This window comes from Phalacrocorax carbo, chromosome 3 (genome assembly GCF_963921805.1).
Source record: "Phalacrocorax carbo chromosome 3, bPhaCar2.1, whole genome shotgun sequence".
Taxonomy (NCBI): Eukaryota; Metazoa; Chordata; class Aves; order Suliformes; family Phalacrocoracidae; genus Phalacrocorax; species Phalacrocorax carbo.
Window position 1 is genome coordinate 75,944,655 of NC_087515.1, and position 25,427 is coordinate 75,970,081.

A 25,427-nucleotide genomic window follows, 5' to 3' on the forward strand; every position below is an offset into this window, starting at 1 on the left:
CATTCTGGATATGTTACAAAATGACTATAATTATGTAGAAAAGAAAGTGATGATTATATGCTTGGCTTTTTACATTTCAAAACTATAAAATATTATAATAACATTACATGTCTGAGTTATTCTCATAGAAAAGTGAAGGGTATGTGTTTCCTTCTGGACTTAAATCAGACTCTTTGTGGTATATTTCAGGTGAACCTCCACTGCAGCAAGCTCTGCAGAGTCTACATGACAAGTACAGTGGATGATTTAGGCACGTAATAGGAATAAAAGAAAAACAGCTTTGGAATAATCATCCTTGTATAAAAGGTATTAAATTAGCAAACAACTAGAACCTTTGAAACACTGAAATGCAGCTGAGTTTGTTTATCTGCCCTGACAAGGAACACCTCATTCATATCTCACCCCCAGCTAGATTTTGATCACTGACAAATTCAAACAAGAATCTTCTTCGTATTATTGATCAGGAAAGGAAAACGTGAGCAAATTGGGTATGTATATATTTTTACCAGTTGCCTGGACAGGCAAATTAGTTTTTCTTGCATTAATTACTTTCATAGGTTGCTTTCTTGGATAATAAATTTTTGCACCTGTGACTCTGGTGAAAGCATTTTTTAAATAAAAAGTACTCTTTGACCTGACCATGCTGTGAGTTCCAGTTCTATCAAGATATAAAAGTATGACCAAGGAGAGAAATGTAGTGAAATTCTTTCTTTAAATAGAGTCACAGCTGTGACTCCCAGCTGTGGTAGATTCCCAGCTTCTAAACCAAACAAAGTGAATACTTCTTACAAGTGGCAGGCAAGTACAGTGGATGCCTGAGGCTTTGCTCTCTTCAGTGGGGATTATGAGTGTCCTATTTAAAATTGCTGCAACTAAGGAGTCTCACTGTGCATAACTTTTGAGTCCTAGATAGGGGTATAGTGTCAAATAGGTCATCCAACAAGTGCTTTATTTGGGAAATGGAACCCAAAAGGAAATTTCAGAAATTTGTATCTTTAAAAGGTTTTTTTTAAAATGGAACTCTAGTTTGAAACCTTTTTTCTTCTCTCTTATCAGCTTAGTTTTCCCTGTAAGCATAGAGTTCAAAATTTAACTGGGGGAAAAAATACAGAAAAGCTCCTTTTCTAATGTCAAGATAATCTTTTAAACATAAAACCCAGAGGATAACGATATGAATGCTACCTCAAAAACTGGGTCACTTGTCATTCTTCTTAAGAAAAGTTCTATTCCATTCCTATAGTATATCAGAAAAAAACATAGTACTTTGACAGAAGTAAAAAATCGCTGCCAAAACAGCAGGAAAGATTACAAATTATTTTTATTATTCCAATCCATCTTGCTTCTCTGAAGTTTTCTTCTGGAAAACTTTTTTATGGAATGAGCCAAATAAAGTCTTTTTTACTATTCTTCCTTCCTAAATGCTAATTATGGGAGCAAATAACTTTATACTTGGAGCCATAGAGCTATCTAGCTTGTTTCCCAGTTACTGCTCTAGGTTTTCTAGACAACTGAAAATTTCCAGAACACCTTCTATGCTTTTCTTTCTTCATCTCTATGACAGTGATTATTTCAATCTATAGTAAGGAGAGGCACAGTGCCCTCCTTGCACTTATGATCTGCTTGGCTCAAGGTGTAGATGTAGAGTGTACTTTGATGCTAATTCAGCACTTCTGCTTCCCTGGAGAAAAGCTAAATAAAGTTTGAAAGTGGGGGGGAAAAAGCATATCTTTGGTAAATGAATGCAGCATTTTTTAGGTCAGACCCTCATTAGTGGAAATCAATGTATCATCATTGACTTCTATGGAGCTACGGCAAATTACATCAGCTCAGAGTCTATATGCAGTGATGATATTTGCATTTGTTGAGGCTTTGAACAAGAGCTGTAAAGCTTTCATATGGAACAGTTTTGTTGCTCTGGGAGTTCTTAAGGCTTTCTGTTTGGAGTGTTTGGAATTTGCCATTTTTCAGATTTTCAATAGTGCTATAGAGTATCATATTACTTGTTCTGCTGGGGTTTCCTAATTAGCAATGCTGAGCAGGAATTGTTTTGAAAGTAGTATGAACTGCTGCACCTCTGTCCATCTTGTACATTGTAAAATTAATCTGATCATAATTTATCTATAGAAATTAATTAAATGACCACATCTGTTACACCTGAGTTCTTGAGCCTGAAAGTTTGTCTATGCAAGTACTCATTTCAGAGGTATAATTCAGTTGCATAAATATAGCTGCAGATAAGATTATCCTTTTGCATTTTCAGCAAAGCTAGCTTGAAAAGTTTAAAATTTTGATTCCCAAAAACACAGGAAAATATTGCTCCTATATTATTTTCCTTTTTTTAACTATCTCTAACTTTAAGCTTATTTGATAGCAAACCACCATTGTCCATTTGAGTCACCATAAGTCTTATAACTGGTGGGCAAGGTAAGCTTCAGAAAAGCATGAGTGGAGGTTATATGTATGCTGTGACAGCAGCAAGCCCAAGGGCACAGCCTTCTGACTGGGGGAGATAAGTTTTAGGTCCTTTGAACTGTCCGTCCCACAGATCTCTAGAGAAGACTATCAAAAAAGGAATAAGCACTTTCTGGACACAGACCTTCTCAGCCACTGATTTAAGAATTATTCTTTCTGTGTACTCCTGAAAGTACTCTTTCTAAATGGAATGAACTTGGTAGACTAAACCTTTTTCTCAAACATCCATCAGTTCCTACCTGCACAGAGACCATACATGCTCAGGGCAGGGTTACAGGACAGGGCTGCAAATATATCTATGACTAGTCATAGAATCATAGAATGGTTTGGGTTGGAAGGGACCTTTAAAGGTCATCCAGTCCAAGGTCCCTGCAGTGATCAGGGACAATTTCAACTAGATCAGGTTGCTCAGAGCCCCCTCCAACCTGACCTTGAATGTTTCTAGGGATGGAGCATCTACCACCCCTCTGGGCAACCTGTGCCAGTGTTTCACCACCCTCATAGTAAAAATTTTTTTCCTTGTATCCAGTCTAAATTGACTCTCTATTAGTTTAAAACCATTACCCCTTGTCTTGTCACAATAAGCCTTGCCAAGGAGGTTGCCCCATCTTTCCTATAGTCCCCCTTTAAGCACTGGAAGACCGCAATAAGGTGTTCCCTCAGCCTTCTCCAGGCTGAACAACCCCAACTCTCTCAGCCTGTCCTCCTAGCAGAGGTGCTCCAGCCCTCTGACCATTTCTGTGGCCCTCCTCTGGACCCACCAGTGCTTAATTCAACTCTGCCCATTGTCTTTATCTTGATGTTTCAAAAAAAACCAAAGGTAGAAGTGGAAGATTTGCTGAATGTCATTAGCATCACTTTAGCCTGAGTGAAAGCGAGCATAAAAACCAGAGCTGAAATTACCATTTGGGAAGGCCCACACATATATTTCCATTTTCTGGCCTCAAGCTGCCTCTGACATCCATTGTGGTCTCTGCTGCTGTATGCAGAGCCTTAGGATCTGAGGAATGGCCATTGGTGATCTTTTTGGGTCACAGGTTGTGCCACATCAACCCAATCTGCCAGTAATGCATAGCTGGTGTGTAATGTGAAACTAACTTAACAGGGAATTGTAAGAAAACAAGAGAGCTCTCTCTCCATAAGCACCTGCTTTGAAAAGATGGTGTTTTGCTGATGGGTATTTTGTTTTGTGGTTTTTGTTTTTCAGTGTTGCCAGAGCTCTTGATTTGATTGTAAGCCCAATGATATTTTGTGGTCTTTTGTAAAGCCCATGGTCAAGTGAGCACATAAGAACCTCAGTTTTCATTGAAGAATGAATTAAAACAAACCTCAGGTTGTAGGAAAAATAAAACCTAGAAAGCATGCCCTGATTGCACAGGGAAGGCTTGGTCACCAGAAAAAAAGACAGAAAATAATGCTTCTTTTATTACAAGGGGGGGGGAAATATCCTTTTACTTTAACTCAAAGGAGGTTTTTCAGCTGCAGAGGTTTTTGTTCTACAGCAGTAATGAGAACTCCTAAGAAAATGTATATTCTGCATGTCTTTAAAGGTCATGGGTGTAGTCATATACTTGTGGAGCTAAATCAGTGACCTTTGTGTCCAGCTTGTTAAACTGGGGCTAGCAGAGTCTGCTTAATTTCTTGCACCCCGTTTGAAAGGTCTCTGTGCAAAGTATTTCTGTTAACATAAGTGGAAGTCTTTTACTGGGAAAGGCCCAGTAGGGTTGCTTCTTGGCTCCATCACGTAACTCATAGTTTCACAGGTTAATTAGATGTCATGGCTGCAAACTAGAGCTGAAAGAACAAATTTATTGGTCAAGTTTTGTGGCTAAACAAACCTTCTATGCATCCACAGAAGCTCCACCACTCTTCCACACGGCCTGCTGAAACATTATCACAGGTGGCATTATTTCATTATGTTTACAGTTTCCACTCATTTCAAGTTTTTGTGTTGTTCTTACCACCCCTGTGCCTGAGCACCCTAAAGTTATACACTTAAACTCCAAAACTGACATAGTTGAGAAGCAATGTGATTACTTACTAATGCTAATTGTCTTCTAAGAAAAAAAAGAGGTTTTCAGATAGTACTGATTGTTATATATTTAATAAAAAGGAAAATAATCACCAAACAAAAAGAAAGTCTTTTCAAGCATTTGTCTTCCTTTCTCAGTGAAGCAGCTTCTGTCACTCACCTGCCTGTCCTTGACAATCTTCATTTATCATAAGCCTCTTTTTCAGTTTTTTTCCCCAGACTTCCTATCAGTTTCAGCTGATGAAACACCACAAGAAAAGACAGCAATTGTTGGGAGTCTGGTCTAGGGGACCCACTGGTTTTTACCAGAGCTGGTAAATACATGTGCATAGAAATAACACAGGAAGTGAGAACAGCTTAAGCTGGTTCTGTTTTCTTTTCAATTGCTTTCTCAATTTTTAATGGAAGCCATCCCCATCTTTTTTAAGAAAAATTCTTATTTCCAGATCTGTCATTTGTAGCTGTACACTTCTACGGGAGAACTTATCTTGGGTCGCATATCTCCAGGACACAGGGCTCTACCCACCCTGGGGACAGCGATGCACAGACATCAATATGATGGATACAAAATGTCTGTTTATTTAACTGCGTCACACGCTTATATAGCTCTTGTGCTTCCTGTTCCTGCCACTCCTATGGGGAGGAGTCTATCCTTCCGTCACATCCCGTGATCTTCTGGTTGCCGATCCCTGTCTATTCCCCTACAGTCACTAAAGAGAACTGCCTAGTTCTTAAGCACCATTGGATAAAGATCATATGTACGTATAAAACTGAACGTCAGAGTTAACTGTATTTTGCTGGATTGATACTGTTCTTATTCTTCCAGGTAACAAGAGAGCAGCAGATCACCTTAGAGCAGATTGTAATTCTTTTTTTTCTTTCCACCCCCCCCCCCCCCCCCCCATGAGAAAGGATGGTATATTGAAGCTGTCCGAGCAATGTTTGTTTTTTTTCTTTGGTAGTCTTAAGTAAAGTAAATATGTCCATGGGGAGGAACTATCTTATCCCAATAGGCTTGATGCTGATCTCTTTTATGCCAAAGTAAATCAAGAATAATCTTACCAATGTCAGTACAGCCACATCAGTAAAATTCTAGTGGGAATATGGAATATGGCACAGTATCTCTGTAAAGAATATTGAAAGATTGCAGTGGGAATTGTTGTGCCTGTGTATCTGCAGGAAATCAGTGGAATTTGGTATTTTAGATAGTTGAATAAAAGAAACCTTTAATTTTAATTAATCAGGGCTGAGTTAATTAATCTGACACGTGACAGGAGAACGCTGTGAAACTTCAACCATGTCATCTGAGACTGGACTGAATACCTCTGGTCTGGAAAGGAAAAACACTTTTCAAATCTGCTGTTAATATCATAATGGTTGGCAGCATTTGGGCAGGATGGGAACTGACATAAAAGCAAATTGGAGATAAAGACTGCTGCTCTGTCTCAAACACGGCTGTTATGTGGTGCAGAGCAATTCTTTCTCTGTGTGTTTATGAAGGAAACCAGGAAACGGCAAGATAATTTTGTTAGCACAGGCAACTTTCTTGCATTCTTCATGGCTGACAGTGTCTTTGCCTAAAGTGCAGAACTGATTTCTGAAAAGGTGGCCATTTAGACTGTTTAAACAACTGACTGGGTAGCGATAGGCTGCTTTCATGGGGTGTACAGATAGATACACGGTGCATCCATACCCGCAGTGCTGCCTCATTCAACTGGCAGCTGTCCCTTGGCATGCCCGTGGAAAACGCCTGTCTCTCCACCAGCTGTGGGCATTGCTTGTTGCTACTGCAAGAGGCAGGAGAGAGGAGGGGTGGGTAGGCAAGGTGCTGAGATCAAAGGATGCTGCCTTTGAGGGAGGGGGATTAAATCAGATCCCAGGAGGTTCAGTACAGGATTACATTGTTTTCATTGTCTGTCTGGAAACATACTAAAACCCTGAACGTCCTGTTGCATCAAGAAGATGTGAAACTGCTGAAAACACAGATGAAATAAATAAGCTACCCAGTCAGAGTAATTAGAACTGCAAAATATTAATTCTTCTAATTTATATGCTTATCAGTTTAGGAAGAGAAGGTGGTCAAGGAGAGACATTTAACTCATTTTATGACTGGCATGTTCTTCATCCCCGAATGAGAAAAAACTAACGGGCAAAGGTACTGAAAAGATAAGCCGTTGTGATACTTGCACTGAGAATGTATTTACTGCTCTCTACAGTCTATGCATCTTTGTAAGTCAGTTCAGGTCTGTGAAGTTAGGTTTGCATGAGGCTGCACTTCCTCTGGAAAGCTGATGGGGCTGAGCCTCCTTGGGTCATGTGTGTATGGTCTGGTTTGGGATTCGGAGTACTGCTGTATGGATTTCACTCAGAAGAGTAAGAAACTCCTTCCTCTGTAGCGATACCCAGCACTTTGGGGAAGCAGGTCTGCAAGCAGTGTTTGATCTGTCAGAGGAACTAGGGATTCTGCTCAGCAGAAGGGGTGAGGGGCCTCGGGGTGCCTCTTGTCCAACCTCCTGCTGAGAACATGGCAGGTAGCTCAACCTCATCCTGCTGAGTTTTCAATATTGCCAAGGATGGAGATTCCACATCCAATCTGGGCAACATGTTCCAGCTGACTCATGCTGTAAATTTTTTTTCTTTTTATTCGTCCAGATTTTCCTGTGTTACATGTTGAGACCAGTTTTTCTCACCCTCCCACTGTGCACCTCTGAGGAAACTCCAGTTCCATCTTCTCTACACCCTCCTTTTAAGTGACTGCAGACCTCAGCAAGGTCTCCCATTAGCCTTCCCTTTTTAAGGCTGAACACACCCAGTTCTCTCATCCTCTCCTTGTATGTTATATGCTTATGTAATGGGTCTTCTGGTGCTTTTTCTTGCCTCTTTTTAAAAAACCCAGATAACTAGAATATTTGGAAGTTGCAGTTAAGAATATAGGACAGAAGACCAAATATATATCTACCCTCACACTGCCTAACATTAAAGAAAAGCCTGCCAGTGACCTTGAGCTAATGGATTAGGAAAGACAGAATACTCATGACATAGGAGAGAAGAAACCCTTATGGTGGTTTTTGACCTGTTCTCTCCCACTTACAGATTGTATCAGGCACTACACGGTAAGATGTAGTAAGTAGCTCTGAAGAAATGACGCTGCTGATATTCATATGTATTCAGGTTTTGAAGGGGAAAATTCCATAGCATTTACCAGAATATATGCTGATTTTACCCTCTTCTTTTTGCCCCAAAATAGTGTTATGAATACATGTGTTTAAACACATGTGAACACAGAAATACATGTATTATGAGAAATATCTTCATAACAAATGTCTTCTTTTTAAATATAGGTACCTAAACAGTGTTCATGAAATCTTTGGACAGGGTTGTCAGTTTGTAGTGTGCTGATGAGCGTGTGTGAGTCCCACTGCCCCTCCTCGTCTTCTCACTGTCACACAAAGCTGCCGAGGGTCGTTATGTGTTGCAGCACTCCCTTCCCAGAGAGCACGGTGTACCTCTGCTGCCAGGGCTGTGACACGAATGGTGTTATAGCTCCATCCACTCCTTGTACCCTTTTGCACTGTCTCTCATGTTAGTGTGATAGAAAGGCATCTCTCTGCACACACGCATGGATGCTGTGCCGCTGGCTGTTCCTTTTTCTGACTCTCATAGAAAATAGATTTACTGCTAAGAAAATTCCAGTTGGCCTTGTGTCTGCAGCAGGGTCTCCCCTCAAGAGGAAGTTCACTATTTATTTCCTCCAAGAACTAGCAGTTTCTTCATAAAACTGAGCCATTTCTGTAGATCATGTGCCAGAGCTTCAGCTGTTGTAACTGGCTGTAGAGTTGTGCTAAGGTACTTAATTCACATTAGTAGAGCAGCTACCCTTGTCACAGGTAGCAGTTTGCATTGAATAACTATTGTAGAGCTGTTGCACGAGAACCCACATAAACTGTATATGATACATATGTATTGTATATATGGAATATGGTGGATTAAAGGTATATACATGCTCTTTTGCGGTACTTTGAACAGTACTCAGGTATAAATGAGGTTTTGTTTGTTGAACATACCACTGCTGAAGGGTACTTGGAGAAAGTTTGTCCATTATTGTTTTATTCTTGTTTTTCTTATGAAACATTTATGACAATAGAACCTTGTTATTTCTGACTACTGCCTCAAGAGATTTACTGCACATTTCACACCTTTTTTTAATGTAATTTTAGTTTGAGGATTTTTTTACTTCTTGTAACTTTCTTAATGTAGACACACTGCACTAGGTTGACACCATAGTAACACATTACTCAGTACAGAATGCTGATGCCACTTTTTGCCTGGCAGTTAAACAGGAGAAAAAGGAGGTTTGTGCTTATCCTGAAAAGTGGATACACTAGCACAGTGTGTTTACCAACCTCTATTACACATTGATGAAAATAGTCCAAGGCATGTCTTATCACACTCAAATTTGAGTTCAAAAGGAAAAATATATCTTTTTAAAAATGCAGGTTGCTAGTATTCAGCTCTTTGGAGGCAACTTATTGAGTGGCTTGAAATTCATACCACCATGCAACGAAAATTTATCTTGGAACTGAAAAGCTGGTGACGAACACAGTGGTGTGGTCATCATGATGACATGCCTTCACACATCTCTCAAACATTTTGAATAACAGCTGAATAGGTAATATGTGGCGTGTCAAAATTTGCGAGAATGGAGGGTTGTTTCCCTGAGGGTAATTGCTGTTCATACATATGTGGCAGGTGGAAGAAACCATCTACAGAAATTCCTCCCAGATTTCATCAAGTGTTCCTGGACTATGTGTGGTCAGCTCTGCGGGTCTGTGCTGGAGGGCTTCCCAATGTTACTGCCCTAAGGCAATCTGTCAGAAAGGTTTACCCCAGAGATATAAATACTGGAAGCTCTGCTTTCTTAAAAGCTGGCACAGTCTGATTGTCAGGGTTGGGCAGATGCCATAGGTTTAGAAATGTTGGGTTACTCTGAAAATGATTTTCACTGAGCAGAGGGAAGGCAGGAGGTGAAAATCTGTGTGAGAATCCCAGGTATTTCAAGTATTTCATGTTGGTTTTTTTTCTCCTCTGTCCCAAGTCACATAATTATGGCTCTCTGTATGTGTTTTCATGGCATTCATGGCAAATTCATTATTTTTGTAGGGACCAGCTCTGACTGTGCCTTGAACCTGCCAGACCAGCCCTGACACTTGCTGCCAGGATAGTCTCTTCACTACCATGGGAGCAGCTATAGCTGCTTTCTGTGCTGTTTTTACAGCAGCCTCTATAAGGAAATGTACCTGGTTGGCTGCTTCTTATTCACCTTACCTTTTCCATAGGTTTCTGTTAAAATACTGGCATGTGAAATGATTTAGAAAGATGCACACTAACTATTGTATTATTTAATTATAAAAGATGAATGTGGCCTCAAAATAGCACTAAAACGAGCCAATGAAATGTTGTTCATTTGGTCTTAGTCTGAATGATCTTTGGTGTTTAGACTTGCCTCAGGTCATTACTACTGCAAGAGACCACAGTGATAAGTAAAAAAGAAAAAACATCTACCCTTTGAGATTTAGTGCCTTCCGTCTCACTCTGTTGAAGCAGCACGTATGATGAGCTGTCATGGTTTAATCTAGATCATATTTTAAATTGCAATGGACTAGGTGCACATGACCAGATTTGTGTATTATTTGAGGGACAGTAACTTTCATGCATGAAGAAAGACGAGGTTACATCTTAAAATGTACAAGTGTTTAGTTGCTTGCTATTTTCTGAACTAAAAAGAAAAATAAGATTTCTTTTTAAATTCTGCCTTTCCACAATAAGGAGACTTTTCTTTTCATCTGTTTTTATAAGATTTATCGCAGAATCCTCTCTTGTACTTGAAACACACAAAGAAATTTCATCTAGCAGATTCAGAGAAGGAAACCAGTAAACCAACTCAAGTTCATTACTAAAAACAAACAAACAAACATAACCTTCAGCAGATCTTATTTTTTTGTGTGCTTTGACTTATGGTTTTTAATGATTGGAGTCCACAATACTAGACACTGCTGCAACCACACAGCTATGCAGCATCTAGCTGCCCTTGGTGGGAGCGGGAACCAGCTCAGCCTGGAACAGTGCAAACCTTTACGCAGTGCAGGTGACTCCTCTTGAATAGTTTCTAATGAGAGACAATATCCTTTGCTTTGAATTCAATGAGCTTTTGAAATGCTTTTAAGTCATCAAGTGGCTGAGTAAGGGGTTTACTCTCTTAATGGAGAGGAATGATATATCTACATCAATTGGTTAATCTCTTATTTAGTCCTTCTCTCCTCCTGTCTTTCCACCAAGTGAATGCAGGAAAAGCAGGAGACGCGTCATAAGGGCACGTGGGAGTATGTGAAACCACAGCTTCCCGGGTCACACAAGAACAACTGCGTAGGACAGAAGGTGTCAAGCCTGGCAAGGTCTAATTCCTACCACCTATGAGGAGTGAAGTCCATGTGAACTATGGCCAGGGTGATGCCCAGAACATGTGGGGAACCAAACAGCTCCTTTCAAAAGGGAGCCCAGGAGCAAAGTAACATGAGGCAAGTGAGAACAGTCAGAGGACCAGGACCTAGTAGCAATTCATAGGCCAAGACCGTAGCTGAGGCTTTGCATGCAGGAACTGCTTGGGTCCCTAAAAATTTTGCTTATTCTCTGTTTTTAAAGGCCCTGGATGTGTATGAGTGTATCTAGCTTACAACAAAATCAGCTAGAAGGGTTTTTGTGCAAAAACAGTGACACAACTTATTGGTTAATAGTGTTTACACTAATGCTAGCACCCTTACATGAAAGGCAAGCAGTCTGTTGAAAGGAATCCTACTCTGGGAAAGAACTAAAAGTGGCTGGATCTACCATGTACTTTTCACCCCTTGTGGAGCATGGAGACCCCTATGGATCCTGGGCATGGAGTCTGAAAGGACACATTGGGCAAAGAATCTAGTCTTAGATAAAGCAGTTAAATACACATGGAAAGTGGACAATCACTAAACAAAAATCTGTAGTATTCTCATTAGCACAAAGAGTTAAATTCAAAATCAAATAAGAAAAAAAATGCAAATATGTTACTCAATTTGATTTTTCGCTTCATATGTATTCATTTAAGCAGTTTACAATAAATAAATTGGTTAAATTTGTGATCATTATATATAATTACATTTATTGATATTTGCATATATACTATGCTGAATTGTGGCTTTTATTGGTAGATCTGTCATTCGTGAAACTTATTGTTTATAATCAATATGAGATTTCATCAAATAACAGAATCTATTACAGAGTTTGAAAACAATCTATTTTTGGCAGAATATGTGTGTTCATTTAAACTGAACAGTATCCATTTTATAAATAAGTCTACATACTGTCAACACATTATTGACTAGTCTTCTTAAGCCTGATGGGAAACCAGTCCATTCTGCAATTACAGAATGCTTATAAAATGACAGGACTTTCAGCAACTTTATTCTTAGGGAGCTTGAGTACTAGCCTGGAAAATTTTAAGTTATTTAATTCATGTAATGCACTTATAAGAAAAGGGAGAGATGTATATATACATCTTTCCTCCAAAAGTGTTTTCAAATCTCCCTCCTTTTCTCTAAAACCTCAAAGGCAGTGAAGACTGTCAAAGCATAGCCCTTAGAAATAGTTTTAGTTTCCTTGTGATCACCGTAGCTGAAAACTGTAGCTTGGAACATGACTTATTTGTGATAAGTCAAGAGCCCTTGAGATCTCCTTCTTAAGAGGTTTATCGTATTTACTTCCCTCACTGTCTGTGTTGTGCATACAAGTGATGGCAAACACTGTTTGGATCTAATGCTACAATCTATATCTCTAAATATCACTGACATTGAAGGAATCAGACCCTTATGATTTCCAATGTTCCATTCACATGTTTGAGAGAGAAGTTCATTTGTCTCCTTCCTGTGACTGTTAATCTCATTTTCATGTATACTTAACCTGCCGGGAAGTTTGGTAGGGTTTTTGTTTGTTTGTTTGTTTGATTTCTGGAGCCAACCTGATTAGTTTCCAAAGATACTGTTCATGATACTGGCACAATTTCACAGCGCAGTAGTTGAGATGTTTTATTAGTTATTTTAGCTGAACATTTACTCTATGAAACTGAGCTATCAAAAGAAGGCTTTTGGGACATTATCAGTTCAGCTAATGTATCAGCTCAAATTATTCTATCATTATAATATACTGCTTGGTGTCTTTTGCCATTGATTGCCTACATTTTTTAAATTGCTCAATCAGAAGCCATTTGTCTGATAAATTATTAACAAATAAATGTTTCTGATGGAAAAACAAACAATTCAGTGTTGTAAATCATGTATCATTCAGTCAACAACAGTCAGAAGTAAGCTGCTCCTGAGCCAAGTACTTTATGCAATGTAGATGGAAATTATGTAGTGAAATAAACACTTCATTGCAAAGAAAGGATGGCTGTTATATTTTGAGACTTACACTGGATTCTGCAGTTTCTGCACTGTACATTTCTATGTTCTTTTATTGGTGCGTCAAACATAGAACAACAAGATATAGTTTCAAGTGTGCAAAGGCATCTGCAGTTGTTAGACTCTGACCATACTGTAAGGTGCTCAAACTGGTCATTCTTTGTAATGCTTCTGTAGAAATCTTTAGACTTAATTCTGCTTCTCCACTCAGAAGTATTTTTCCTGACTAACGGAATAATTACAGAGTTAATATTTTTTGGCAGGTCACACTGGCATTGATGATTTTGAGGGCTTAACTGTATTCCAAATTCCTTGGGGCTTGATTTACTCTGAAAGAAGGGAGAAGTGTTTGTGCCAAAAGCTAGAAATTGTAGTACAGGGTTTGCAATTAAATACCATATTCACATTTGCCTCTGTGACCCATTTCTTCAATGTGGAGGCATAGAGAGATTATAAAAAAATAGAAAACAGAAAAAAAGACAAGAACAATCAAACAATTCTCTCTAAATACTATTATCGTTTTCTCCAGATGGGTCTGGCATTGTTCTCAGTATAAAAATAGTTTTTCCAGTGATTTACAAAATGGTTGTAAAATAAATTTCTGGTCAATGTCAAGGGTAAAAAGCAGTGGAGTAACAGTAGCACGTGCAGTATATCGCCTCTTGCCAGTAAAGATCTAACAATCTTTTTCCTGTAGCCCACTTAAAAACTGTGTTATTAGCAATTTTCTGTTATTCGGAATGACTTTTGTTTGGGGCTTACTACTGTGAAATACATTTGTTGTAATTTTACTTCCCCTTCGCCTTCCTCCCTAGCCTGCACTCTAGATTCCAGGCTGCTAATGTTTACAAGATACTGAGTACATTCAAAATCTTGAGCTGGCAAGCACTGCCTCTGGGGCCCTACTGCACAAGATTTCTCTTCAGTATTAAAGAGGGAAACTGAGCGTTTCTTTTATTGTTTTCTTTTTCAAATATTCAACAAGTGTCTTCTGTTTTTGTACAGGCTCAGCGAGTTGTACACCATTTCAGCAGAGATGTCTGATCTTTCCATCTGCATACCTGGCGTTGCGTTATCCCTTCACTGGTCTTTTCAGTAACCATTAAAGGCTTCTTGAGACTGAACACTGGAACAGATGAGTTAAATTATTCCTGAATGTTCTTCATCGAATATAGATGTGCTGGATTTTCTGGATGTGCATAAGGACACAAAGGTTAGTATATTACTTACACTCCTGAAATTTCAGGACTGTTTTATTTAACCATTACCGGTGCAGACTATGTTTCCATTTGTTGCTTAAACGTAGCCACAGGTGGATAAAATGGTGATTGACATCACATATACAGTTGAGATCACGCTTTTAACTGCCACAGAAGAAATCTACTTAGTGAGCTGGTTCAACTTAAAGTCTTCTAAATGACTTGTTGGCTGACAAGAGCAAGCTCTACCCATGCTCTGAGCGTGATTGCCATTAGCCATTTTTGTGGTATTTCCTCTAAGCTTGGGTTTAGTGCACTGCCATAACACTCATCTGATTTATGACTGGTAAAAAGAGGATGAGAAAAGTATTCTATTTACTTACCTCTGCCACAAGATAGTCCTTGTTTACAGTCAGTGAGGGTGAGAAGGTAAATGTTTGTCCACCTGTAGGCTTAGTTGTTCTAGATGGCTTCAGGGGAATGCCAAAGACATACGTAACATGTTGGAAAAAAATAGTTTCTTCCTAGTAGCAGCTATTCACTTCCTGGAAGCTGTGAGATTTTAATAAAATGCTTTTTCTATCCCTTGATTTCTGTTAAAATACAATATAATCTATGGATATTAGTCTGTCATTTCTCTGCCACCTCAGGGAATCACTCTCAATCAGGACAATTCACTGACATCATTATTCTGTGGTATGATTGAAAATGTGGAAGAAACCATTCTGCAAACAGATACATGCTCAGAAAGGTGGTGGAATTGGGCATATGTGCACAGCAAGTCATGTCTCAAACACATGACAAGGAAAGTAGCAAGATCATAAAGATACATCAGGATTTTCAGCACTAATCATAACATTAAAAAAATTATGTTTGTGGTGATGTGGATAATGCTACATGCACTGGAGAAGAAAAGTGAACAGTCATGTAACCTTGATTTTTTTCTATGATTGCCATCTGTTTTCATTTTCTGCAGAATATTCTTCAGGATTATTGCTCTGTCAGGGTTTGGGGGGAGGAGGGGGCAAAATTCTTTCCAGCTTTACTCTGTCAAACTCATCTTATTTGATTTGGCCATTTTAAAAAAAGAATTAGTTTTACAGATACTATTTGTTCTTATTAAACATCACTACAACCTATTAAAATGGTTTCAGGAAACCTATTGGCTAAAATAGATGGAGCTCAAACTTGATGCAATTAGAACTACACGAATTGAGTTCCGCTTCCTCATTTTTGCGGAGGGATCCTAGTGATATCATCTGAATAATAGCTTTCTAATCAATCTCTTTCTGTCTGCTACTCTAGCTAGCATTTCTGTTTGCATTCTAAATGCCTGCTCCCTGTATAAAGTAAATAGAAGACAAAAATATCATCCCTCATCAAAAGGAATTGTTTCCCTGTTGGCACCAAATGTCTACTCCAGATAGGAGAAAGGACAAAAAAAAAAGTAACAATACAATTTTGTTTCATCTAAGTTCTATTGAAGTTACTGAGAGTTTTTGTAATAGAGTTCGGTAGGAACAAGAACATGAATATAAAAATACAGACTCCATTTAAAAGCAGAAGGTTACAGGAGTTGCAAGATTTTGTGGAGACTTCTGTAGGGAGAAGAGCTATGGTAGCTCTGTGTGGTGCCCTCACTGTAATACCTAAATATTATCCAAGAAAGTAAAATTCATATAGGGCATATATTGTAGCTTTAATGTGTGGACTGTTTTATACATGTGTGTATACAAAGTGCAGAACTAAGGGGCGAATATCTCACACAGTCGCAGAACTCAAATGTCAAAAGTGTTGTGAACTCCACCTCCTTACACTGCATGTATGTTTGTAGTTTGACCGGGGGATTTGTGTAATATGTATTTGTGTGGACTGTTAAATATATATACTGTACAGGATTATATGTTCTGCAGACTCAGTACAACTGTTGATGGAACCTTGCTATATTAGGATAGGTAATGCTGGAAGATACTATGTATATTTCATTTTGCTTACACTATTGCTACTAAAGCACACATTAATGCCAATATATAAATTTGGATGGGAAATTATGCAAAAAAATAATGCTTTATTCTTCAGTTTTGGAGATTTTGTAGTTTATGCTATGATGAGTGTTACAAACATTTTTTGATGTATTGGAGAACAAACTCTCTTTGATATATAATGGATATGCTAATATCCATTAAAATCAAAATGCAAATAAAAAAGAATGACCTAAATTATTTGACTGTCTGTAAATCCAGTAGAGTTTCACCCGTCCAAATTTTCCTTGATTAATTATATTACTGGCTGACTTTTATCTTTTGAGAAAACACAAGTGCAGCTAGGGTTATCTACAAGGCCTGCAGAAGCTTAAGTAGTAAAAGAAAGAAATGACCCTGATGTAAATGAATAAGTGATGGTTATACTGAAAAGAGTACCTAGCTTGTTAAGTCAAAAGAAACTTTGTGCATTTAATGAAGAAGCACAAAAAAATAAAAAAGCTATGATGGCTTATGAAGTGAGAATGTTTGGCATAACCTGAGATTTAAAACTGATCCTGGCGATTTTCTGCTAAGCCTAGAGCATACAGACTAAGTCCTAGAGGTTACAGCAGCCTCCTGGAGGTTGGGAGGAGGATCCCCTGACATGGGAAAGACTGAAGCCTGCCCTTCCATGTCTTGGGAGGTTGACCTACTGGGCAGAAAAAAAGATGTCTTCTGTCAGATGTACTTTGAGGGGAGGAAAACCAGAAGAGATCTATCCACCACTTCAGAAGTAGGTCAGAGCTGTGAATCCTAATCCAAAGCAACAGGACTGCAACTCACCATAAGGTCCCTTAAGTTCCAGAAAAAAGGGTTGTGTTTAAGATATGTCTCTACTCTTGTCATCACCTTTCCCTGACTTGCCGGCTCTCCTGAGAACCATCTTTCACACAAGAGTAACCATATCTTCCTCTCAACCATTATGCCTCATCAGCAAACCTAAACTATATACATCTATCTATAGCAGCAAAATAGGGCTTGGGCATTAGTTTGATCTGTGGCTTCTGCTCATCCATCCCATCAGTGCGCATGTTCCCTATATGGTTTTGCCCCACGGTCCCACACAATGCCAGGGTAGCAAAGAGCAGCTAAATAGTTCAGGGTAGTTCAAGGGGTAGGGGCAGTTTCCAGGAAGCAGCTAAGAATGTGGCCACCTTGGTGGTGTCTCAGTGGAGAGAATGGGTCACCCAGTCTCTGGGCAAAAGAATTACCCCTGGGCTGTTTAACTTAGAAGCATGCACACGGCCGAATGTTGCAAAGCTGCGGCCTCTGATGCTGCCTGTGGAGGACTTATGTCTGTACATGTTGTTCCATCATTCTCCTTTATTTTCATGTTCTCACTGGCCACTTAAAGGACAGGGTATTTGAGGAGGATAAGCTGAGCCACCACCTCTTCCATTTTGAACTCTCAGGTAGGATGCAATGCAGAGGATTCTTGCAGTGTTTGCTGCTTTTACATAGTAGCACACAATTGTTCAGACAACTGTTATGACCTCTAATACTTATCCCCAGGCCTTTTTTCCTTTCTCTTTTTGGTACCATTTCTATCTTTAACGAGATAAAGAGTTTTCATGAACGAAATTTTTTCCATTTTACTGTTGGGAAAGTTTGCTCCCTGTGTCTGCTTGCTAGTTCATGCTCTTTTGTTCATGTTTGTATAGTCTTTTCTGTATACTTTGAGTATGTGTTTTAGCTTATAAGTGCGTTGAGCATCACACTTATTAGCTGATTCTGATGAAATATCTATAGTACAATTTGCTTTTGTGCAAGATAAGATACTTATAAACATAGAATTTGTTTCAGTAATAAAGTGTTGAGGGGGATATGATGATAAGTTTTATCAGTCAAATAATTAAGATCAAAGTATAAAACCATGAATTCTAGACACTTTGTCCCTGCTATCAAAAATTTAAATACCAAATAGTTTTACAACAGGATGTGAAGGATATATGACTTTCGTTTTCTCAGTAATTTTACTCACAGAAGATTTAAAAAATATTTGATTTAAGAAAATGTGGGCATTTTTACTCACTTTAAAAAAAAAGCATTTTAAACAGCAGGATGTAGTTTCAGACTATTTGCAGTCAAGAGGCCTCTGCTGAGCAAAATATTCATTCAATTTAGGAATGCAGATTATAATAATTTTCCTATCTCCCTCACAGCAGGATTCCTGCCATCGTTTTGCAAACTCACAGGTTGCAGTATTGAATGACTAGTTAACTTCAGTTCCAGGTAACACACGCTTCAAGCATATTCTCATTAGCTCAACTTAGTTATGATGCAAAGCTGCTTAGTTTCACCAAGTGAAATGGGATACACTTAAATTGCCTCATCTAATATAATACGCCTTAATACATGCAAAGTGGTTTATGATGGCAAAGCTTGTAGAGCATGAAAATCGGCAGGGAAAGTAAGGTTTTCTGACTAAAACTGTCAAAAAGAAGTCCTATTTTGTATCATTTCTATTCAAAGAGGTTAAGAATGAGGAAGGAGAGACTGAAGTAAGAAATAATCAGTGTAGAAAAATGTAAATTTAGTACATTAACCTTTTTAATACATCAGCTCTACCAAACAAGAAAATTATCAAGTGAAGCTGTTCTTTCAGTAATGTATTCTGCACCATAAAATTAAATGTAAACTACACAGTGGCCAAAATATACTGCAGTAAGAAACAATAGTCTTTATTCTATCTGGTTTATCCAGAGAGTGTTGTATTGTGCACCATGTTTCCATTTGCTGGTGTCATTAATCCAGCTTCCTGTGGCTGTATTAATTTGTGAGGATTTTTTAATTTCAGATGTTGATAAGGAATTATTTATTTTTCTTCTCCCTTTAAATGCTAAGTGAATGTATCCCAATCTTGTGTACTTTGCAGACACAAAACCTGGTTTCAATAAGACTCAGAAACAACACTGGTAAAATAGGGGTTTTTTTCCCAGTATGCTGTACCTTCAGTCTGACCATAGGGCTATAAATCCTCTCCCTACATCCCTTTCCAATACATCTAGAAGACTGTTCAGAGACGGACTAAGCAGCTACAGGCTTTGCAGATGACTCCCAAGTGTATAACTCATTTTCCACAGATGCAACCAGAGCCATCAGAAAGATGTTGTATTGCCTAGAGGAAAGTGGCTCCTGGAGGAGAGCATCTGGCTGAGATTGAACTTGGGTGAGATCCAGAAAATACTGGTTGAAAGACAGAAATGATCCAGCCAGCCAGTTGAGCAAGATTCCTAGGCACATGCTTTTTAGCATTAGTTTGCAATGAGACTGTTCACATCCTTGGAGAAAGGCAGGGATAAGCGTGTCACTCAGCTGTGGCCCCAGAGAATGAACCAAAAACTCTTCCCACTCCAGCTAAAAGAATCTGCAACATAGCAGTTTTTTCAGTCTTTCTCAGCTTTTCACTGAGCTTATAAAATGAGGCATCAAACATCATAACATCGGGAAACTCTTCCATGCCTCCAAGACAAAGGCCTAGCCACAGAGATCTCTGCATACTTCGTAAAAGGTTGATGTAATTCATTGTATCCAGGGCTGTTTCACTCTTCACAATGAGGGAACATTGCTCCTGAACAAGAGCGTCTCTGAGGCTCCCAGTCTATTTGCATTTTGGATAGAAAGCACTAATCTTGTTCTCAAAGGTACTGTCATTTTGGATCTCTTGATATCCATGATTACTTTTTCATTTTCAACAAATAGACAGCTTCTACAAGAAACAGTTTAAAACCTTCTGAGCAAAGAGGGCTCATGAGAGAGGTGTAATGCAGTGAGCTCTTAGAGTCTGTACATACTGCAGAATCCTTTCAACAAAGAATTTGACTTTCAGAAGTTCTGTACATCTGTGAAAATCAAGCCTTCCGCTCTTGGTAGGAGAAAGGTGAAAGACAGGTGATTTAAACTTTAGGAGGTCATACAAACATCCTTCATCTGTAAAGTGCCAGGACATAACAGTAGTAGCCTATAGAAATGAATAAGTGGAGAGTAGAGGGGAAATCATACATGAAAGCTACAAGCAAATAACCCCCCATGAAACCACACAGTTGGAGAGGCCACACACAGTACTTTTGGGGAAGGTGGAATCTAATTTCAGGATGGAACAGGCCTTCAAGTCTGGTCCCAAACATTAATGAAAAGTTATGAGCCTATTTATGGAGGAGAAATGACTGTAAAACTGTTGGTATCCACTGTCAAAATCTTGAGCCTTCCCCCTGGAAGCATTATCTTTGCTGTACTCAGTTCCCTCAACAGGGAGCAGAAAAAAAGGCATCCTGGGGTCTCACTGATGAGGATTTTGTTGTTGTAAGCAGTCACCTGCAGTGTGCATGTTTATTCCCTTGGATTTTCTGAAGTCACAACATGACCCAGGTAAGACATGCTCCTCTAAATACTTCTCATGTGTTTCCTCCAGTTCACATCTGGGAGTAAGCAAGAGAAAAACGATAATACATGTCATCATCTGCTTGCTTTTCTTACTGGTGATTGCATGGTTTTGATTTTTGATAGAGACTTGTCAGAGAAATTTCTGTCAAGCAAATATGTTTTCAGACAGTATTTGGGTCACCCTGTTTATTTTCCATATATATTTTCCATATATGAACTAAAGCACTAAATTTAATTGGTTAAGCTTTGGGTCTTATAAGGAAAATACATTCCTAGAACATTTTCCTCCTGGTAATTCCTTCCTTGTAGTCTCTTCACTGACTCACCAGATGTGCTGCTTATCACAGCTTCATTCACTTTATGAAAACTATTTAAAATATTCTCCATTTAAAACTGTGTAGAGAACTCAGTGCATGTTTGTGAGGCACTTGTAGGAACATGTAGTTATTGGGAGGAATAAAATAAAAAATGCAAAACTACTATTCAATTGGTATGTGTACAGTCATGCTGTACTTATTGCTATCATGAATTAAGCATTTGTTTTCCTAAATTGTGTGTATATTCCTAGAGGGGTACTTAAAAGACCGAGCTTGTTAGAGAAGGGATAGAAACAATGCAGAATTTCTTCCATTTCAGAACTCGAATCGTAAGGTGTAATCATAAATCTTGACTGCAGTCCAACCAGCTAAAGGGACACAGGGGACAACTCCAGAAATCTGGGAATTTCTTTTCCTTGGCTGTTTTTGTAACCCGGCCCCTCTGTGGAACGAACAGCCAACTGATCCACTTCGGGGTCTGCTTGTGTCATCCCCCGACAAAATGCCCTGTCACTGTGGGGAGTCCCAGTGGATCGGAGGGCAGCAAGCACCCCAAAACACTTTCCTGGTCGCCGTCTGCCTTCTGGAGTCTTTGCAAACCAGAAGCTGGAGTGTGAATGTTTTGCTTTCGAGGGGTTGTAATGAGAGCTGGTGTGCTTTGACTGCTAGGAGAGTCATGGGAAATACTGCCTTAAAAACACTGGGTTCCTTTGGGAATTTATGGCTGTTGGTTTGGTTGGTGTTTTTTTCTACATTTTTAGCTGTTTTTTTAGAACCTAAATCCTCCTTCCTTCCCTAAAATTGAGTTACAAACTCAACTGCAAGATGTGTATACTCTAGGATACCAAATGCTTTCTGTTTCCTTCTGCATTGTTCTGATAGAAGGTAGGATTTTCCCTCCTTTATTAATATGCTGGTATCTTGATTGAGATCAAGAAAGCTACTGTTTTAATGGGCCTGACGAAGTGATCCCTTCTTTAACAGCTATTGCATAGTGCTACAAATACCTTTTAATATTTCAGAGGCAGCAATAGTATTTTCTTTCCATAAAGCACTTCTTACAGCTCTATGTATTGTGCGATTCCATCACATGACTATCTGTTGCAGCTTGTTTGAAAGTATCAGCTGAGCTATCATACGGTCATAAAGCTTGCCATAAATCTTGGATATTTGGGTTTTTAACATCTTGTGGATGTACCCTTCTAAAACTATGTAAATACATAAAACGGATAGAACTTTCTGATGTGATTTTGCTGTCCAGTGTCATGTAACACTAAGTTATTCCTAAGTTATGTCCTTAAGAACAAAAGTCAATGCCCTTATATAAGTATCTGGATTATTGGCATGGTCCTAGAAGCATGTAAATAGCTGAAGTATAATGCAAGCAGAATTTGGATACAGAAAACTACCAGTGTAGTTACAAAAAAAAAAAAAAATCTTTAGTGCCCATTTAGTATTTGAGGATTCACAAGTATCCTAGCTTGCAAGAAAGATTGTCACTTCAAATCCTGTGATCACACAACCCAGAAGCACTGCTGTATTGGCTGAGCTGTGTGTTCAGCTAACACTTCTATTCCACAGGCAGTTCAGATCTGACAAGCCAGGTACCTCCAAAAACTTGTGTTCTGCATTAACGAGACACTGAAAGTTTCTCAGCAATCCTGTGCTTCTCACCTGAGAACATCGCCAAGTTTCTCCTAGTTTGAGTACTTAGGTTTTACTTAAGAAAAAAAAAGGGAACAAAGACTGGAGTCTAAAATTTACATCTCTCTTACTTTCAGACATAACCGACATGAAGTCTGCTTCCCAACACCCAGTCAGCAGAGATTGTGAAGCCATAGGATAACATATGGAAAGTGTATTCACAAAAATACTTCACTGTTTCAATTCTCAGCGACTTGTGCTCATGCAGTTGTATTCTTATGTTATCATGGATAGAAATGATGTTCAATGTTAAATGGAAGAAAACCACGAAAAATAAATGGGCTGTGCACTTTATCCACCTCTAGTTACTGTCCCATCTCACAGATGCTTATTTAACATTTCAGATCCCTGAACAACTTAAATCTGTGGATGTTTTAAAAATAGTTGGTTCGGTTCCCAATTTCATGTGCTAAAAATGGCATGGATCTGAAGTCTATTTTCTTAATATCTTATCTTAAAAAAAAACAACCAAAACCAAACAAAACAGGAAATATGTGTTTGTCCCACCTAAATAGCTATTTCTTTCATCAAATATATCAGAGATTTTAAATCATTTTCAGAAGATATTATAGCTTCATCTGATCCTCTTATTCACAGTAACTCTTGGAACCTTGCAACTCAGTCAGGTATGAAAAATAATCTCATTTTTATAAGCACTCTAAATATATTATAGTTTGGTTTTTTTCAGTAAAAAGATGGCATGAAATCCTTCTTTGTTTTAGTTAATATTCATTCCAAGATAGTTGCATTACTTACAAATGACAGTGGACTAACATAGAGGACTGTAGCATTTCTCTGTAGAAACTGTGGTGGAGACTTGAAGACATGCATTTGGATTCTTTGCCCCTGTTTCTGAATATCATAACTTCTTTATTTAGAATATGACTATATCTCAAATATCAGCTAAAAATAAAATAAGGAAACATTTTCCTTTTTTTTTTTTTTTTTTTCCTGACAAACTGCGTAGCTCTCACAGGCCCAAACTTGAATTGTACAATCTGTTCCTTGGCCTCATTGGAGGGACTGAGGAGTTTTCCTGCCTAGAAACATAAGCACGTAGCAGAAGTCTCTAAATTGAGAACTTGCTCATTTTAAGCTGATTCTGTAATCAGCAGCCCAGATCTGAATCACATTCTGGAAATGTTAATCTGTTGGCATTGATTATAGGGAGAGTTTAAGGTGACTTCAGCTCCCAACTTAGACATTTAACTGAGAAAGTCATCACGATGGAGGGTGAAACCAGACCCTAATGTTGCCACAACCCAGCTCTGGTTTCTACATGAAATCCTGGTATAGCTGAATCTGACAGGCGTCGTGTCATTGACCCCAGACACCTAGAAGCTCTCCTCAGACCTTGATTCAAAACTTGCCAGAATGTTTAACCTTGGAAAATAAGGACATATGGAAATATTGACACAGCCTTGAAAGCTGTAACTCAAATGTGTCTGCAGTAAAATGTATCAAGCTTGTAGCTTTGACACAGGAATGGGATGATGCATAACTCAATGAATACAAGAGGTCTTTTCCTTTGAAACTCCAGGCAGCAGTGCTCTCTCAGCAAAGCTTAACAATATATAAATATCTCTTTGTCACTGTCATGAATGCTTGTTTACAAACCCCTCAAGCCCACGGAGTGCAAATAAAAATTGACAGGTAACATTATAAGTGAAGGTGCATGCATATATGCCGCAGTATTTTTTTATTTGTGTAATGTTGTGTTGGGCTGTGCCAAACACATTGAAGAAACGGGACCACTGCAATCATTTTAACAAGATATTTGGCTGCACGCATGATGTGATTTACTTCAGGGTCTTGCGAATGCATTCAGCTTTATTTGTTAACCTAGCAGAACATTATTTATTAATGAGTTCTTCATGGTTTATTAAGCCTAATGTCAAAACACCTCTGTGGGACTCTAGGCATGTTCTCTCTTTGTGTTAAAGCCTTCTAAAGAAAATGAAAAATTATGCAGCAAAGCTGCAGATAAAACCCAGTAGATATCAGTTCAATTACTCTTGATCCTGGCAGATGATGTTTCTGAATATTTGTGAAAGCACAGCATCTGATTTTGTGCTGGCTTAAATTAAAGCATTCTGCAATCTCAAATGTATGTAATTAGGGTGCCTTAGAAACCTAACAAGGCTACTGTGGTCTCCAAAGCTGAGTGGCAAAAACTGACAAGTTCACCATGGAAGTAGAATTCATGCTTTTTTCTATGAACTGATGTTTCATATCAGAGGGGGAGGCTTCTTCATGGGAACGTTAAAATGATTCAGAGTAACAGGGTGAATTATCTGTGATTTTCTGTAATTTGAGAGGACTATTATGACCCAGGAAATTAATACTGTAGTTCAACAAACTTTTTCACCTTTGATCTGATGGATCACCTTGTTTTCTAGCACTGACATGAGATTAAAATCCAGCAGTTCTGTGGATCTTAATATGTAAGAATATCCTGGGATGTATTTCATGATTCTTCTACAACTGTTGGTATTTAATATTGGTTAAGCAACACCAGCTTTTACACCACAGAAACGTAGACAAGATGGAATAAATATGTGATTTTACGTAGTTGAAAAAATGGTAATTCCCAGAAAGTCAACATGTTGATCACTTTTTACATTAAATAGATGCAAGCTTTACATGTGTAAGAAGGCTTCAGATAAAGTTGTTTGTTTGCTGCCATCTTGCATTTGAAAAGCAGCCTTTTAAACCTGTGCTTTCTAAAAAGATTTTGGTTAGCAGACTTAACAATGGCCAGCCAGAATCATCTGAGTTATCATAATAAGCAGAAATAATATAAAGAAACCTAA

At 38.5% G+C, this 25,427-nt stretch overlaps 1 protein-coding gene across 3 annotated transcripts in view; it reads left to right on the forward strand.

Moving 5' to 3' along the window:
• The window catches only part of HS3ST5 (heparan sulfate-glucosamine 3-sulfotransferase 5), a 204,097-nt gene that overhangs the window by 91,043 nt on the left and 87,627 nt on the right, over nt 1–25,427 (forward strand). Inside the window, exons 1-2 of one of the 3 annotated variants that reach the window (XR_010372223.1) lie at nt 13,830–14,200; nt 14,837–16,962. The gene's annotated coding sequence lies outside the window, so the exon portion shown is untranslated. Of the gene's footprint in view, nt 1–13,829; nt 14,201–14,836; nt 16,963–25,427 lie in introns of those variants that run through there. The other 2 variants (XM_064447434.1, XM_064447433.1) reach the window with 2 other exon arrangements.